At 40.3% G+C, this 18,179-nt stretch overlaps 2 long non-coding RNA genes across 2 annotated transcripts in view; one reads left to right on the top strand and one right to left on the bottom strand.

Moving 5' to 3' along the window:
- LOC134473024 (uncharacterized) overlaps positions 1-1,611 on the bottom strand; it is a 38,212-nt gene extending 36,601 nt beyond the window's left edge. Inside the window, exon 1 of the long non-coding RNA XR_010043110.1 lies at positions 900-1,611. This is a non-coding gene — a long non-coding RNA (uncharacterized LOC134473024). The remainder of the gene's footprint in view (positions 1-899) is intronic.
- A 6,948-nt stretch (positions 1,612-8,559) lies between these two features.
- LOC134473025 (uncharacterized) lies at positions 8,560-14,059 on the top strand. Its single transcript, XR_010043112.1, has 2 exons — positions 8,560-8,981; positions 12,584-14,059. It is a non-coding gene; the product is annotated as an uncharacterized LOC134473025 (long non-coding RNA).
- The last annotated feature ends 4,120 nt before the right edge of the window (positions 14,060-18,179 follow it).

The raw sequence follows: 18,179 nt of genomic DNA on the forward strand, positions 1-18,179 counted from the left end.
AGAACAGTTTTTGTGCAAGATCCTTTCTGTTGTCTTCCTCACATGCTCTTCTAGTCATAAGAATCCAACCTCACACACAACCCTACCCCAGCCAAGTACAGAACACAAACCATTCTCCATGTTACACAAAACCCAGTGTCTAATGTGGGCTAATGATCTTGTGATATCCGCTTATACTCCTGCTCTCAACCCAGCACCTGATCACAATGGTCATGATTAAATGCTCCACTTCCAGATACCACCTTCTAAGTGAAAGAGCCACCACACTTTCATCAGGGTCAGAGTCACAATGGGGAGCCTGATGAGCAGGGGCAATGGTACCTGGCAAGGAAGTGAGGAGGAGAAGAATTCAGCAATCCATGGGTAAAAAGCAGGCCAAGGGAACAGACATTGGGAGAAAGCAGGTCTGGTAAGATGTACAGTTAGTCAGTAGAGAGCAGGCAGGGCAGACCACACAGGAACTCTTTGCAGAGCTCAGAAAAGTCCCAATTCCAAGACTGCAGGTTTAGCTCAGTGGCAGAGTGCTTCATTAGGATCCTGAGAGCCTGGCTTCACTCTTAAATATCCACAAACAGAAGAAACAGATAGAAGAAAGCTCCCATCTTCATCCATCACCAGACCAGTCTCCTCTGAATCTGTGGACATGGATCAGGACATGAGGAGTGTTCAGGGTTCTGTACCAGATTCGAAACTCAGCAGCCAAGGATGGCAACCAGGCTTGGGTCTTGGGGACCACAGCAATAAATCACTGAAAACTTTAAGAACATAGCTGATTTCATGTATTTCTTTATTTTGGGTGAATTATTTTTATTATCATTATTTTGTGTTTCATATGAGAGATGGATCATTCATACATTCAAATGAAAAATCACAGCACTGGGGACAATTCCTTGACTTACACAGGATGGCTAAGATGAACAGCTGGGGATGTCATGCTGCATCTGATGAGATCTCCTCCATACCTCCTCCATTGGGAAGAAAACCTCTGGCCAGAGAAAGATACCCTCAAGCATTCACGCATCAGGATTGTTAAGTTTTTTGCCAGCAAATGAAGACTTCAGCTCTTGAAATGCTCTAATCAGCTCTCAGACAGGTTCAGGACCTTCACATCACCCGAGGCTTAGGAAGTCCACAAATCAAGTGACATTAGGGCTCATTGTTGGGAGACCACACTCTGTCCACTGATGAGATTTTGCACATGAGCTCAGGTCCATATTCCAGTCTCACCATTTAACACTGTGTATGCACTGTCTCCAACTGTAGAGCAAAATACCATGTAGATCTTACTTTTGCATTGTCTACGAAATTATAGTTAAGACTATTACTCAACTCAGTTCTTAACACTCCCATGCAATTCCCTGAGAGAAACATGATCCTCAAAATTTTGCACTACAAAAACAATGAGCCAGATTTAAGAACAGGAATTCTTCCACAAATGAGAAATCTATAACATAATACTTTACTTTCTTTGCACTGGGGTCCAAGAAGCTCAGTGTTAGAGCATATCCACGGTCATGGGACTTTTTTTCCTTTTAGGATAGTTATGTAGTATTAAAATTTATGTTTATGAAAAGTAAACATTTCAGGACATATTTCTATTGATTTTGATACATACATACATACACACACACACACACACACACACACACACACACACACACACATCTTCAAAAACCTATTTGGTCTTTAGAGCAGGTCCAGCATCCTTAGACATTCCAGGGTGCACTCTGTTCACTCACCACAAACACACCTAAGACTCACTGCTTGCCTACCCCTGCATAAACTCTCTGGATGTTTCACATGTTCATATGCAGCTTTCCTGTAATGAGAACATCACAAACTATTTGAATTGTTGTTTTTCTCTATAGAAAAGGTTGTTTTAAGCTTTGTAGAATATATATCAATTATTCTTGTTTTCATAATTCTGTGGGTTTCTCAAGTGTAGGTGAAGCTCTCATCTTGGTGCATCCCCATTACATCTGTGCATGGCACCACCCACATCACCAGGTGCTTTACCTGATACCATTCAACATGTCTGTTATCGCAGTAAACACCTGCATACCAAGCAAGTAAAGAAAGGCCACTTCATAGAGAGACAACTTGAAGATCCAGTGCAGAACTTCAACAATTACAAGTGGTCCATGAGACTCATCTTCATCGCTTCTATGCTTCAAAGAACAGTCAGTGCTTATTTCCATTTGAAAGTGGATGCATGAATGGAATTAGTTAGCACATTGCAAGTTTTTCTTCTTCAGAAACAGACTTCTTTTAATGAACTGAATTTGAAATTAACTGACTGTGAAGTAGAATATCTGGGGAACCCTTAATTCCTGTGGACTGAGGATCTTCAGTGCTGACATCTGGAAAGCACACAAGGAGGCAGCACACACAGGAGCAGCCTAGAGAGGGGCCGGGAGATAAAATTCTGACAGATGGAAAGGTAAGGGACACAGTCTCAGGCACACCTCTAGGAGCTGAAGAATCACAGATTCCCTTCTAGATCGTCCAGAGTGAGTTCATCCTGACAGCATCCTGGCTCTATCACACTAAGGACTGAGATGTACTTATGACCTCCAGAACTGTAAAATGATGACTTTTGAATGTTCAAGACATAATTGCATACAAAGTCTTACTGTACAAATAAAAAAGTAATGTGAATGTCTTTACTGAGTTTTCCTGTAAGACTCTTCCATAATAAAGGATGTAAGGGACACCAATCATTTAATTTTCTGCTGAACGCTGTCACCTTTCTTATCAGGAGGAATGGGCAGACTCTTTATGTAGACAAAGAGAGTGCAACTCCTGTGTCACATGGTCAGCAAACAGCAAGACAGACACTAAAATGAGTTTGTCCTCCAGGGTGAGTCACATATGGAGAATCACTACAACATTCTTGACAGTCATTATGTGCCATATCTTCAAATTAGAAGTTAATGATGGCAACAGTGAAATCTCTTCCAGACCCACATTCAATGAACTGAAGAGAGACCCCAAACTCTAAGCTATCTGTGCAGCGAGCCAACAGTTTCTGATGGAAGCAGGATGAGTGGCTGACCTGCTTGATCCTAGCCTGGGCAACACAGTGAACTCAAGGCCAGCCTAAACTACAAAGTGAGAACCTGACTCAAATGCCCCAAACAAAAATAGATTTTAAAGGACTCACTTCCCTAAGAACAATTTTAATTAACTTAATAAGTGAGTATGTACACATATGCATTTATATATAGCTATGTGTACACATTTATAGGTGTGTATTCACTCATGTGTGTATATAAATACAAATTAATATATAAATACTTATATATGGATACATTTCTGCACATAAATATTTATAATACACACATAAATATGTTAACATGTATTCAGACTTACAGTTAATATCTCCATGTGGAGATAGCTAGGACAGTATATTCACCACCGCCCAGGAACTGCATACTTATTAGCTAAGGCACAATCATTTTCCCCTTCTCCACTTGTCTTCAACAGGACACCTACTTCCCTAGCTAAACTAAGCATTTTTTAAAATCTTCCTTCCAATCCTTTTGAAAGCAGTGCCCTTATGGAGATTAATCACTGGGCCAGGAAGCTTACGGGGGAACACATTTTCTAACATCAAAGTAGTTCACCTGGAAATGACAGTTGCTAGAAATGTTTCCTCGATCCACAGTGTTACTAGCAGAAAGTTGCTCTGATGAGCAGTAATTGTGATGTCGGGGTGGTTTCTCCTACTGGGGAAGAGAACTTTGCACTGTCTTCCAATAGAGACTCAGCCTGTAACAATGGAATCCTTGCTCCCGAGATGGATGCCACTTAGACATTTTCTCTATTGCTTTTCCCCCAAATACACAGGATTTGGATGAGATGAAATTATTTTCTTCTGTTTCACTTACTGCTGATTCCTGTGAGACAGATGAGGAACAGGGCCTTAAGAGTCCAGACAGGTCCAATAAGTGAACTTTTCCACCTCTTGAAGTATTCAGAAATAACACACACACTCAGAAGGTAAAATCATCCAAGACACTTGGTGCACACTTGTAACCACAACACAGTGGTGGCTGAGGCAGGAGAATAGACAGTTGGAGATGAAGCTGGGCGAGTGAACAGCACAGTGAGATGTAGTCTCAAAATCTGGGAAATGAAACAGACTGGTGTGGCTAATTGTGAATGTCCCAGGCTTAAGCCCCAATGCACAAACACACACACACACACACACACACACACACACACACACACACACACACACACAGAGAGAGAGAGAGAGAGAGAGAGAGATGATGATGATGATGATGATGATGATGATGATGATGAGCACATCTAGAGATCCTTTTATTTACAATAAAAGCACACATTACAAAATCCTTATTCGCTTATTTTCCCATAAACTCAGTTTCTCAGATATGTAAGGATACACTGCAGCTCTTGAGCTGTCATAAAGCATACCATGTACTTACAGACTGGTATCAGTATGGCTTCGTTTTCTCATGGTTTTAGGAAAAGTCTGAAAGTGACCTTCTTTCCACAGTGACCATCTTACATAAGTCCAGGAAATATCAGCCACTGATTTTAATTACACTGGCACATTAAAAATCAGATTCAATAGTGCCATTCTAATATTTAGAATGTCCCTTTAAACTATGGACCATGGCTGCTCTGTATCTGTTATAAAAGTAGAAATGAAAAAGATGATTTATGATTACTCAGAAAAGAGTAGCATAATATATTATTCCTTATTCACTTTATATAAAGTCAAGAGAAATTTTTTTCTTAAAAAAGTTTTGATTGAGGGGAAGGAGCAAAGATGGCAGATAGATAACAACTGGCTACAGATGCTCCCTGAGATAGTCAACTTAGAATTCAACATAACACAGTGTGTGGAGTCCCAAATAGAAGGAGATGAATTCTCTTGTCCCAAGAAGAAATTGAGTTGAGATGAACCAACCAAACATACAATCCCGGTGCTATTATTGGAACAGTAAAGGTTCAGTGTTCCCGCTGCAGCAGGCGACTTACCAAACCTCCAGGGTCCCACCACGACTTGCTGAGCTGTCCAAGGTCCCACTGCTTTGACTCACTGGAGGCACACTTACATTGAGTTTGGGGGTCGGTGAGCTGAACAGAGAGCTGAGTAGACAGGGTACCTACATCAACCTGTGGTGAGTGACAGGAGGGGAGCCATTGCATACAAAGGGGGCTCCAGCAGATGACATTCTGGGGCTGTGCAGGACTGGCAAGTACAAGGGGCAGCAGTGACTTCAGTCAGTTGTTCTCTTGCCAAACAGGATTGTTGGAGTGAGCTAGGCCTGGGTCACATGATCTGGCTGAGACCCAATAAGTTATCTGAAATCAAGTCCTTACAGTGGTGGTGCACACTAACCACACTAACCCAGTGGAGCCTCAGAAGTTTGACTGACCCAGAGGGGAGGCGGCGCAAAGTAATATGCAGTTCAGGCCACAGCAGCATGACTGACCTAGGCGGAGGCAGCACAGGGTAATACAGTGCAGGCTACAGCAGCTTGACTGACCTGGAGGGGAGGCAGTGCAAAGTAATACAGTGCAGGCCACAGGAGCATGAATGACCCAGAGGGGAAGGGCCAGCATACGCTGTCCCCGTGTGCAACTCACTATCACACAGCAGTGGGAAGGGTCATCTAACAAGTGCATTTCAGAAGAATTGCAACCAACAAAGAAAGAAACTGGGGCCTCCTGGAAGAAGTAAAAAATATGGGAAGAGGAAGCAACAACAAAAAGTCCCCAAGTCCCAACCCTGAGAACACTGATCCAGGAAGGGTAAATACTAAGGGAAATGAGAACATCAAACATGCAATATCACACACGGTGCCAGTAGACATAAAGAGACATATTCAGGACCTCATAGACGAGTTCAAAAGTGAAATATTTAGCCAAGTAAAGCAAGATGTAAGAAGACTAATAAAAGAGATATTAAGCACCCCTCAAGCAGACACAGATAGAAGAAGGGAAGAACACAAACAAAGGAGAGAACCATTTGATAAAGAACATAAAAAATAGAATATATGAAGCACATTGAAAGAGATTACCAGGAAATTAAAAACTCTATGGAAAGATGCAAATCAGCTTGTAAGAAACTAAGGATAGAGTATCTGAACTGGAGGACAATATTTTAATGTGGGATTATGAAAGGGAAAATTTTTTAAAAATACAAGGAAGCAAGCAATAACAATACAAAGGCTAGAACACAACAAGAGGATCTATAACTTGAGAATAAAGAATGTGAGTTATTCACAGAAATAATTCAGGAAAATTTCCCAAACATAGGAAAAGGATATGATATTCTGATATATGAGGCATACAGAACTATAGCCACATACACCCAAAAGAGAGCTACACCCAGGCATATAATAATCAAGATCCCAGAAATTCAGTATAAGAATAGAATATTAAAAGCTGTTACAGACAAGAAACAGATAACCTATAAAGGAAGGCCCATCAGAACAATGGCAGACTTCTTGACATGAAACATCAAGTTAAGAAGAGCATGGAGCAAAATATTCCAAGTCCTGAAAGAAAATAACCTCCATCCCAGATTGATACACCCTTCTAAACTGTCTCTAGAAATTAATGGAGAAACACGATGCTTCCCAGACAAAGAGAAACTTGGAAGCTCACAAGCACCAATCCAACTCTACAGAGAATACTGAAGGGCATTCTACAGAGAGAGAAAAGTACTAGGATTCCAGGAATAATGAAAGAGAGCCTTCAATGAATGGAGCAGAAAACAGAAGGAAGAAGATAAGCAGACAACTGATGGCAAAAAAAAAAGCATAACAGAAATGAGGCAGAGAAGATTTTATTCAAAACTGATATGATTGATAATATCAAGTCTGGGAGTCTAAGCAGCTACACTGAAGATGACAAGACTCTACGATACGCATTCTGGTTTGATAAATGCCACTTTTTGAAGTTCTATACTATGTACAAAGTTATGTTTTTATTAATACTGTTATGTACTGATATATACAATTATACTAGGTCTAATGATATAGCCAACTCTATTGGAGACAGCAAGAGGCAACACAGGAACCATGGTAGAACTTTTGTACAATGGTCTTATATGTTTCTTTCATTTCATGTGTTTATAGCAATATGTATGTTTTAAATTGCTTTGTTTTGTTTCTCCCTCTAATATTGAAAAGATAGGAATACATGTTAAGAATCATGCATGTTTAGAATCTATGAACAGTTTATGTGAACTTATCTTATGACACATGATGAAATGAACAGATATTTTGAAGAAAAAGAGACACAAAATTTCTCAGTACTGATCCTGGAGTGTCATAATGCGAGACTCAGGAATAATATTATTCTTTGTTCAGAGTGAAATTAGCCTGTTTGGTTTTATTAAATCTCAACATAATTGAAGGTATGGCTGACTGCATGTGAGTGTATAAGACTAATTAATCATGTTTCTAAGTTTTTGTTTGATAGTTGAACAGAAATGCTTCAATCTCACTGTTTGAATCCCCGCTTTATATGATCTACTTTAGTATCTTAAATAACTATTTGTAAGACACAATCATCAACTAGCGATTTCTTACTCTTTTATTTTTTCTATGAAATTATATATGATTTCCACCCATTTTCTGTTTTGTTTAGTCTTTCTTTAAATTATAATTAAAAAAAAAGACACTACAGTACCGTGCTGATCACGGAGTATCATAATGTGAAATCCAGCAATACTATTATTCCTTATTCAGAATGGCATTAACCTGCTTTATTTTGTTTAGTCTAAGCATAAATGAAGATATGGATAACTGCATGTATGTTTAAGTGTATAGGACTGACCACCATGTTACTAAGCTTTTGTTGGACAGTTGAACAGAACTGTTTTCAGTATCGCTATTTGAATTCCCACTTTACATGTTCCATTTTTGTATCTTGAACAACTATTTGTAACATGACAATATGTAAACATCAACAAGTGATTTCTTGCTGTTTATTTTTTCCTCTGAACGTATATATTATTTCTACCTATTTTCAGTTTTGTTTAGCCTTTCTTTAAATAAAATTTTAAAAAGAAGTTTTAATAAATTAGACAAATAGATAGATAGATAGATATCATAATATATAAACATATATATATCTACAGAGAGAGAGAGAGAGAGAAACATGACTAGATATTTACTAATTTCCAAATCTACTTATGAAGAATTTTATGTGCACTATATAAGGCATATTTTTTTCCTATTAGTCTTGCCTTCAACAGAGTTACTGGTTGCTAACTGGAAGACAGATATTTTTTCTCCATACACATTCCGTTCGATTTAGTGCTTTTATGCTATTTAATTTCTAGGTGAAGACAAAGATTGTTTTTCATCTTTTTTCGAGATGATGAGCATTTACCTGGCTAGAAGGACTTCACAGCTCTGCTACTTGATATTAATGATAGAAAAATTTAAAATGAGTCCTTTTGAAGAAAGAATTGCGTCTTTCCCTTCAAGGAGGGTAAAGAGCATGAGACTATCCTTCCCAGAGACTGATCTGTAAACCCCTCATATCCTGGGGTCTGCAGTACTGTCTGGATGGACAGAGCCCTGAGCACTGTATCCTTGCTGCAGATGTAGATTTTCCGAGGGAGCCTTGTACCCAATGCTGCACACAGCATGGACTTTAGCTCTATTGTTTCCCCCAGATACAGAGGACGATTTATACCACTGGGCTCACATGAGAAGCCTCCCACAATGCTCTTCACTCTTTCTGCACCACTGCACCCACCTGGGAATTTGCATTTTATCCCCAGGGAGGACCTACCCAGGCAAGTCTCAGATAAAAGCTGGCTCTAGCTGTGCCTTGACTGATCAGGACTCTTCAGTTCAGTTTCTCAAAATGAAGCTACCACTTCAGCTCCTGGGGCTGCTACTGCTCTGGGTCACTGGTAAGGATACCGGGAGATGTGGAAGGGCAGGGGACGAGAGGGTGAATTTCTGGATCCCACCGCTCCCTGGGTGAGTTCTGTTCATACATGAGATGTGCAACGCGGACTTGAAGCAGGGCTGTGTGAATTTCCATCAGGGAATTAAGAAGAAAATTTCTAAAGAATCAGGAATAGTCAACTGATAAATATTGTAACAAAGAAAGATATGGATAAGGAGATGAATTCTAGAGGGATTCTCGTTATTAGATATTGGAGTTATCTCAAAATTGAAATGTTCATTGTATATTAAAATACGAAAAAGTTAAGTTTGATATTTGAAAAAAAGAGAAAAGAATAAAAATGCATCATGTTTGTATGTGATGTTGCATTTCTCCTTTATACTTTTAGCATCCAAGGGAGATGTTTTGTTGTCCCAGACCCCACTCTCCCTGTCTATCACACCTGGAGAGCTGGCCTCCATCTCCTGCAAGTCCAGTCAGAGCCTCCTGGACAGTGATGGAAACACCTATTTGCATTGGGTTGTCCACAAACCAGGCCAGGCTCCACGAGGAATGATTTATTGGGTTTCCAATCGGGAATCTTGGACTCCAGGGAGATTCAGTGGCAGTGGGTCAGGGACAGATTTCACACTCAAAATCAGCAAAGTGGAACCAGAAGATTCTGGAATTTATTACTGTTATCAAGGTACACATGCTCCTCGCACTGTGCTACAGCCCTGAACACAAACCTCCCTGCCTGAGTAGGCCCAGCTGCCCTCCTGCACTGCTGTCTGGGGAGCAGCACAGCACAGCCTGCTCTGTGTGAGAGGAAGGGGTTGAAGAATCAGAACAGCAAGTTGCAGCTGATGCCTCTGGCTGGGCCTGAGACTGAGGAAAACAGCAGAGCAGCCAAGACCTGTGCTCTGCTGAGGGCTCTGACACAGAGAGAGAAAGATGGAGCTAGATTCCAGAGGATTGTAGTGGCTTAAACATTCGGTGTTTTATGAAATTGAAAAAAAAAAAAAAAAACAAAACCAAATTAACCATGAATGTAGCTAAAAATAATAACAAGGTAGAAATGGATTCTAAGGTAGATACTTTCTCTTGCACTTTCTCGTATCATGTGAAAATCCAGTGGAATACAATCCCCATGCACTGTCCGTTCAGCCAATCTGGGATTCCCAGGATGCTGTGCCCATTTCAGGAGGGCAGAATTAAAGGGATCACTTCCGTTATTGCAATGTTAGATATTGTATGACTCTGTGGATCACTGGGAAGTGATGCTCATTCATGGCTCTTGGTCTTAGGAGTCCATGGTGAGTAAAGATCCTGGCCTGAAGTAACGGCAGTCCTGTGACATCTCTCTAATCAATGTAGCATGACAAACTTGAGCAACTAAATTGTGATTCGGCCTCATCGTAACCTGGGGATGAGTGATCCTTATTTTGTGATATCCAGGAATACAGCTACCAATCAGGGGTCAAACAAATCCTCACAAAATTTCTCACAGAAATTAGTAGCAGTTTGTCTTGCATTTTATGGCAAATTTTTGCCTCTGTTCCCCATCACCTACACATACGCAATTTTAGTCTCCACAAGGATCTTTGTTTCCAAGATTTTATAGGCAAACAAAACATGCAGAACTAATACTTCCAGCATAAAAGCAGGTACCTCACACCTCCCCCTCATCCTCATGAAAACTGGTAAATCTCAATAGGCTCCACTTCTTCCTTTCTGTGACAACTGCTATCCTCAAACTTATATTTAACATGAGACAAGTGAAGACTGATAATAGGCAGTGTTGACGCCTGTTTGCTCCTCATGGTCTTCCAGACAGCTTACAAAGTAGACACTAAAAATTTCCTCTAATGCCATATTCCAAGTCATCATGTGATTTTATTTCCCCGTGCTAGATTTTTTGAAACATGGGTACATTCTGGTAATATTTTAAAGTAACAAGAAATAGAATTTCTGTCATCCTGGACATGAACTGAGACAGAAAACCAAATCAAACACTGCTTATAATTTGCTATGAAGCCTCCCTCGATGGGAAGGCAGAAAAAGCAACACTGGGAAACAAGGGGAAATAAGGGCTTGCAGTGGAACATATTTCCAATACTGAGATGGCCCCAGACCGCCACTCAACACTTGCATACGTGGGATTCTGGAGCTCTGGGAAGTGATGTGAACTGGAGATGCAAATATAGGGATAGAGGTGAGGTCACCAGGAAATGAGGGGAAGTAGATGAGGACAGACTGGTCCTTAAAAGGCAGCCCAATTCTCAGAAGTCAGGACACAAGGGGAAACGCACATTGGAGACTGTAGAGTAGGAGTCACCTGTGGGAAGGAGAGAGAGAGGGGAAAACTGACAGAGACAAGGACAGAAGCAGAGAGACAGAGTGACACTGAGACAGGGGGACACATAGGAAGGATGAGAAATTGAGACCCTAGAGTCAAGATAGTGTTTTAAGAATCTCTTTTTCTTTCACAAATGTATGATTAAAGTGTTGATTGAATTTAGAAATGTCCTTCAGCGCAGGTTGTTATAAATGGCGGAACCACTGTGTCACTTAGAAAATCACAACTCTTTCTGGAAATGGCAAGACTTCCCAAACTGTTTGTAAAACAGATGACTCTTTGCTGCCACCTGTTGGTCAGCTTTTGAAGGACAAGTTTCACGGAAAATTGCTAACATTCCCTTTGTATTCTTTTCAATTTGTTTCTACCACGCTGTTGCTATGGCAAATAGAAAAACCAAATGAACACACAAGATTCAGATGCAGATTTATTTGCACTTATTGTCAATGACAAGGAGTCAATCCCTGTAACAATGTCAGCCACAACGGCTTAGGGAGAAAGATTTTTATGGGGTTACCAAGTGTAAATACAGAGGTAAAGCACTTGGCTGTCTTTGCTTGGTTCTTGCAATACTTATCCCAGTGACCAGCTATGCATCACAGTGACCTGCCTTTTCTAAGAAACTGAAGTAACAGGAACTGTAGCAGGATCTGAGCACAAACAGAAACTCAAGGACACAGGCTTGCAGGGGGCCTGTTTCTGCTCCCCTGCACTCTGCTTTGAAAAGCGCAGATCCCTTTGCAGTATCCCAGAGCACTGAAGCTGTGAAGAGCCCGATGCCTCGCGTGTAGCGTTGTTTTTTTAGAATATAATGTGCAAGTTCACATCCTAGTTGTGCAAATATTGATGAGAAGTGATACAAATACAATGAAGCCCTCATTGACGCTTTTCTCCCCCAGAATCAGAGATTTTCCTCATGTAGTTGGAAGACTCTTAAAATAACTTTTATAAAGCAATGGTTACGTGTTATGTAAGTTTAAAAAAATCTACACAAAAGTGTATGAGGGCGGGGGACACAGCTCAGCTCAGTGGCCCCTTGCCTATGTGACAAGTTCAAAGTCTTGAGTTTAATTTCTGTACCCGCCCACCAAAGCAAACACTTGTGCAAATACTGTAGGGCACCAGTGTAAACTACTATAGAGCCCCAGCTGTTCCTCTTTCTTCCTTGGGATCAGATTTTTCCCAGGCAAGTGGAAGCTTTTTACTTTACAAAGAAATGTGCGCGTGCTGCCCCCTCCTGGTCATTCTCATGCACTGCAAATTCCTAGGAAGATCTTTTCTCAGATTTCTTCTTTCAAACATACTGAAATATTTTATTCACCATCCTGTTACCAGGTTAATGACTACAGAAGAGATTGATTATCGCACAACATTGGACCTCTGAGTCACTGGATGACTCGAGTGTACCGTTATTCCTATTTCATCTGTCGGAAACAGCCTCAGAAGGAACATAGTGTGCAAGACCATTTGTTTTCTTCCTTGCGCTGGATCCCCAGGGCTCTTCCCATCATTTGAACGGCACCTCCCATCCTCCTCATCTTCAGTCTATTAGAGCATACGCACCGAAGCTCTGCTGTCTGTGCTCTGACATTATAGGCATGGGATTCTGCTGTCACTGAATATTCTGGCCGCGGAATACAACTACTGACAAAACACACACAAGCACACACCCACAGAGAGAAACTCATACACAAACACACACAATCAGATCGTTCCTCAAATACTACATAGCCACAGTGTAAAATAGCTATAACTGTAGTTATTAAGCAAAATATACTGAAATTTAAAAAAATCAATATTTTACTTTATCTAAAACGTTGCTCTCTTGTGTGAAATCTGTTTTTTCATATTGAAGTTGTTATATTAATTTTGGTATTATTTATTCTTCAATCAAGATGCTAGTCAGATGACCCAAGGAATATTGGCATCCTTCCTTCAATTTTGCATTAAGATAAATGCTGCATGACCCACACACTAATCTGGCCCAGGAGCTCAAAGCACAGGGATGATTTTACAGAGCTCATAAAGAGGAGACTGCGAGTGATGGGCAGTGCCTTGTCACTGTGTCAGGACTCACCCTGGGGAAGGAAAACTTCTAATGTGAAAACACAGGGTGATTGATGGCAACCCCAGAGACCTTCACAGACACACAAAGTGCATTAGACTGTGGATTGCACTGCCTGGTGAGTGATACAAATTTGGTCATCTGTGTTTGGGAAGGAGACATTTTGCAGAGGAAACAACTGAGCTTCTGACTGAGAAAAACTGTGCCTCCATGTACTGGCTCCCACCTAATTTCAAGCCCACAGAAACAGGCTGAACAAGTCTGGTATCAGCCTCAAGGTCAGAAACCATCCTGAGCTTCAGGGAAAATAAAGTTGAGGCTCGCTGAGTCTATACACCACCTCAGCATAAAGTGACTGCTGGCTTGGTGAGATAAATCAACATGGATCTGGACTCTGTCTCTACATAGTCTCTACTAGTGATAGCAGAGACACAACTGGGAGTAGAGTTTTTATCTCTCTATCTACCATGACTTATTTTTTCTTTATTTTTTGATTTTTTTATATGAATGTAAACATGGTTTCCAGTTTTCTTGGGGTGGAGGTTCTGTTCTTTTCATTCTCTGATTTCTGCTCTTTCCTTGCTATCTTTTGCACCACGTTCTGAAAATTGGAGTGATTCTCCTTTGTCTACCAGCCCTGCTTCTAATCTCTTCCTTTCCATCTGTTTCTCTATTTTTTCTACTAACTGCTCTTACATTTTCTCCTCTGAAATTTACATTAATATATTTAGAGTTTATACACTGCATACATTTTTCTATTCGTTTAAGATTTTGTAATATAAGGTGCTGGGAATTTAGCTCAGCGGTGTAAGCGCCTGCCTTGCAAGCAAGCAGTCGTCAGTTTGATCCGTGGTACTGATAAAAAGGAAAAACAGACACACAGACAGACAAACACACAAAAACGGTTTTGTAATATAGCCAAAAATCAAGCTCACACAAGTAAAGGTGACAAGTTTGTGGTTACCTCAAGTTGACATTTTGCTAGGCTTTGTCTGACACTACTGTAAATTGTGAATATACCACTTTAGCCAAGGTGACATAATTGTGCTAACCAGCTGTTCTGCCTGGAAAACCAGGGCTGATATTGCATAAGGGGCACTGAAAACATTGTGGACCAGTGTCAAGGGACCAGGAAATGGGTCAAGTACGCAGAAACTACTAACCTCATTAATTGAATAGCAGGATCTTACAACACACTCACAATGCAAAAGCTGTCTACACCTAGAAGACACTTCTGAGTAGTCATTTCCTAAAGGTTCTAAATAATAGCAGTCAGGATTTCCACCATAGGTGATTTATAAGCATCAACCCAAGAATTAAGCTGAGAAAAATAAAAATAGACAGTGAGAAGACAATTCCACAAGGTGCAACTCCAGATAATCAGTGAAACAAAGGCAAGCCAAGGGGGAAATGGGGTGGGACCATGCAAAAGCCACCTCTCTTGACTGTCTGAAGTGGTAACAACAAAGCAAATCAACAAGAATCTAGATCAAATCAAATCAGAAATAAATTCACAGATAACCCACATATAGTGACCATAATGAAAAACATCCCTAGTTACCCCACAGCAGATACAGATTTAAAATGGAGGAACTTAGGAAAATGAGAGAAGCCATAAAGACCAACATAGATATATAATGGAATTCATAAAAGAGATTCAAGGAGATATTCAGGAGATTGAAACTACCATTGAAAGTGTAAGCAGCAGAATAAGCCAATCCAGATGCTGCTGTATCATGTGAAGAAGAACAAAATAAGAATGATTACAGTTAGTGGGATAAGCAGGAGATAGCATAAATAACAAAAATGACTGCTCAGAGACACCATGACAGAAAACTTTCCTGCGAAGGAAAAAGAATATGGCGTATGTATGAGTCAGCCATATAGAACTCTAGTTATGACCAACAAATCTACAGCAAGGCACAAGAGGGTCAGGATTCAAGAAATTCAGTTCAAGAATACAATCTGAAAAACTACCAGGGAAAAGGAAAAAGTACCTATACAGGAAACCCATCATAATCACAACTGACTTCTTGACACAAATCCTCAAATCTAGGGCACCTTGGAGTGAAGGACATCAAGCAGCTCACCCCCAAAATTTTCATTCCAAGCTAATAGTCTCTAAAAAACTATCTTTCAAAATTAATGGGGAAATAAGATACTTCCTTGACAAACAACAACTGATGAAATACATGATCACAGAGTTAGAACTCAGGATGTTCTGAAGGACACTCTAGAAAAGATTAAAAACGCATCATGTTTGTATGTGATGTTGCATTTCTCCTTTATACTTTTAGGATCCACAGGAGATGTTTTGTTGTCCCAGACCCCACTCTCTCTGTCTATCACACCTGGAGAGCTGGCCTCCATCTCCTGCAAGTCCAGTCAGAGCCTCCTGCAGAGTGATGGAAACACCTATTTGCATTGGGTTGTCCACAAACCAGGCCAGGCTCCAGGAGGAATGAAGCAAAAAAGGAAAGCAGGGAGAAGAGGCAGGAGAGGGGAGAGAAAAAACCAAAGACAAAAGAAAGGGAAAAATTTGGGATCCAGTTTTATTGTTTGTCACCAAGCCTGCCTGAGCTGCCGTCACTTTCATCCAGAAAGTCCTGAAGAGCACAGCTAACAGGAGCTCCAGTCCCGCCCTGGGCATGGGCCAAGCACCAGAATCCTGGGCCAGAACTCACTCTGTGCAGACTCCTGGGCCCTAAACTAAACAGGCTCACAAGGACTCTCTGTGAGTGAAGTGAACAGCAAAGGGACAGTAGAAATGACCCTTCCCACAGCAGCTGTGAAGTGAAAAGAGGGCTCTAAGTACACTGGGGAATAAGTAGATTTTTTTAAAAGACAAGATATCTTTTAAAGTCATGAGTGCAGATCAATACAGCCGAATATCTGTATTTCAACAATGTCTGCTTCAGAAGAATTGCGAATTTTTAACTTTGAAAGTGGTGGATGAGGTGCCCAAATGAAACCCTGCCTGGAGGAAGATACAGCCTTGCAAAATCCTCAAGAATGCTCACAGTTCCTAGGTAAAGAGCCATAGATTACAGTCAGACACGCTAGGTACTAAAACTCAAATAGAAAAACTAAGTATCACTGAAAATGTCAGACAACAATGGGCTCTTTCAATGCTACTGATTTGGAACTTATGAGAGGATAGTGAGGAAATAAATTATAAACATGATATCATTTAAGAAGTAAAGAAAACTAAAGGAAAAATAAAGCATTAATGAGCTGTGTAAAACTGACATCCCAATACATTTTATACACATTGTAAAATCACTCAAATCACCCTCATAATCAAGCTAAAAACATTCAGAACTCGATTTGTGGTTTATTAACTGAGTTAATCAGTGTAACTTTACCTTTAATTTTGCTTTCAGAACACTATTGCCATAACTATATTCTTAGTTATTAAATATTAAAATAAATTCTTAAAATCTGATATGAGTCTCACCTAAGATGCTGGTTCACTTCCACAGAACACGGCCAAACTGCATGTGATTTTTAAAGCTTCCTTATTTCCAAGGACAAGAATACGAAAGCTGAAACAATTGTCAAAGTCTGATGCTAACAATTCATGCTCTCCACCTCATTCGTCTTAAGCTTTAGAACTTTGTCATGTGACTGCTCCAATGAGCTGAAATTTATTTTCTTTCATTTCATTTACTACTGATTCTTGTGAGACAGATGAGGAACAGGGCCTTAGGAGCCCAGACAAGTGCAACAAGTGATGTTTTCAACTGCTCAGACTGTTTGGAAAGAGCCCACACATTCAGAAGACAAAGTCACCCAAGATAGTGAACAACAGTCAACCAAACACAGTGAGGCTGAGGCAGGAGGATGGACAGGTGGAGCTGAAACTGGGCAGCTGAACAACACAGTGAGAACAGTCACAAAATCAGAGAAATACAAAGGACTGGAGATGTAGCTCAGTGTGAATCTCCTAGCTGTAAGCTCCAACACACACACACACACACACACACACACACACACACACACATACACACAAACACACAGGTTGATAACTACATTCCTAGGGGTCTTATTACAATAAAAGCAGACAATGTAGCACCCTTATTTACTAAGTTTACCCCAAACATTATTTCCCAAATGTGTGAGAGGCACACTGCAGCTTTGGGCTGCCATAAAAAATAACACAAACTTATAGATTAAGGACAGCATGGCTTTACTCTCTCCCATCTCAGGTAAACTCCAGGACCATGGCAGCCACTGGTTCAAATTACCCTGAGGCATTAAAACCCTGGATTCAATGGTGACATTCTGATGTTGAGAATGTCTCTTTAAACTGTGGACTGCGGCTGTTCAACATCAATTAAAACAGAGTAGCTAAGAAAAGGTTGCATTATGATCATTCAGACGTGTCAATTATTTCTCACTTATTTTGTGTAAAACCAAGAAAAATCTTTGCCTAAAACATAAAACTGGAGTGGTGTGTGTGTGTTTGTGTGTGTGTGTGTGTATGTGTGTGTGTGTGTGTGTGTGTGTGTATCTGCATAATAACAAGCTTAAACAGATATTTACCAATTTGAAAATCTAGTCACAAGGAATTTCACATCCACTGTATAAGGCATAATTTTCGTCTATCTCTTGCCCTTAACAGAGTTACTGGTCCCCAACTTAAAGACAGATATTTTTCTCTGTATCATATTCTTTTGATTTCAGTGCTCCTATGACATTTAATTTCTAAGTCAAGGAAAAGATTATTTGTAATTCTTGCTTCTAAGATGATGAAAGTCCCACTGGTTACAACAAAAGGCTTCTCAACACTGCTGCATGCTTTTAATGCTAGAAAAAGCTAAAACTGAGTCCTCATGAAGTGAGACTTGCTTCTTCCTCTTCCAG

The sequence above is a fragment of the Cavia porcellus genome, unplaced genomic scaffold, assembly GCF_034190915.1.
Source record: "Cavia porcellus strain 051 isolate PalLab524CR breed Dunkin Hartley unplaced genomic scaffold, mCavPor4.1 scaffold_25, whole genome shotgun sequence".
NCBI classification, from domain to species: domain Eukaryota; kingdom Metazoa; phylum Chordata; class Mammalia; order Rodentia; family Caviidae; genus Cavia; species Cavia porcellus.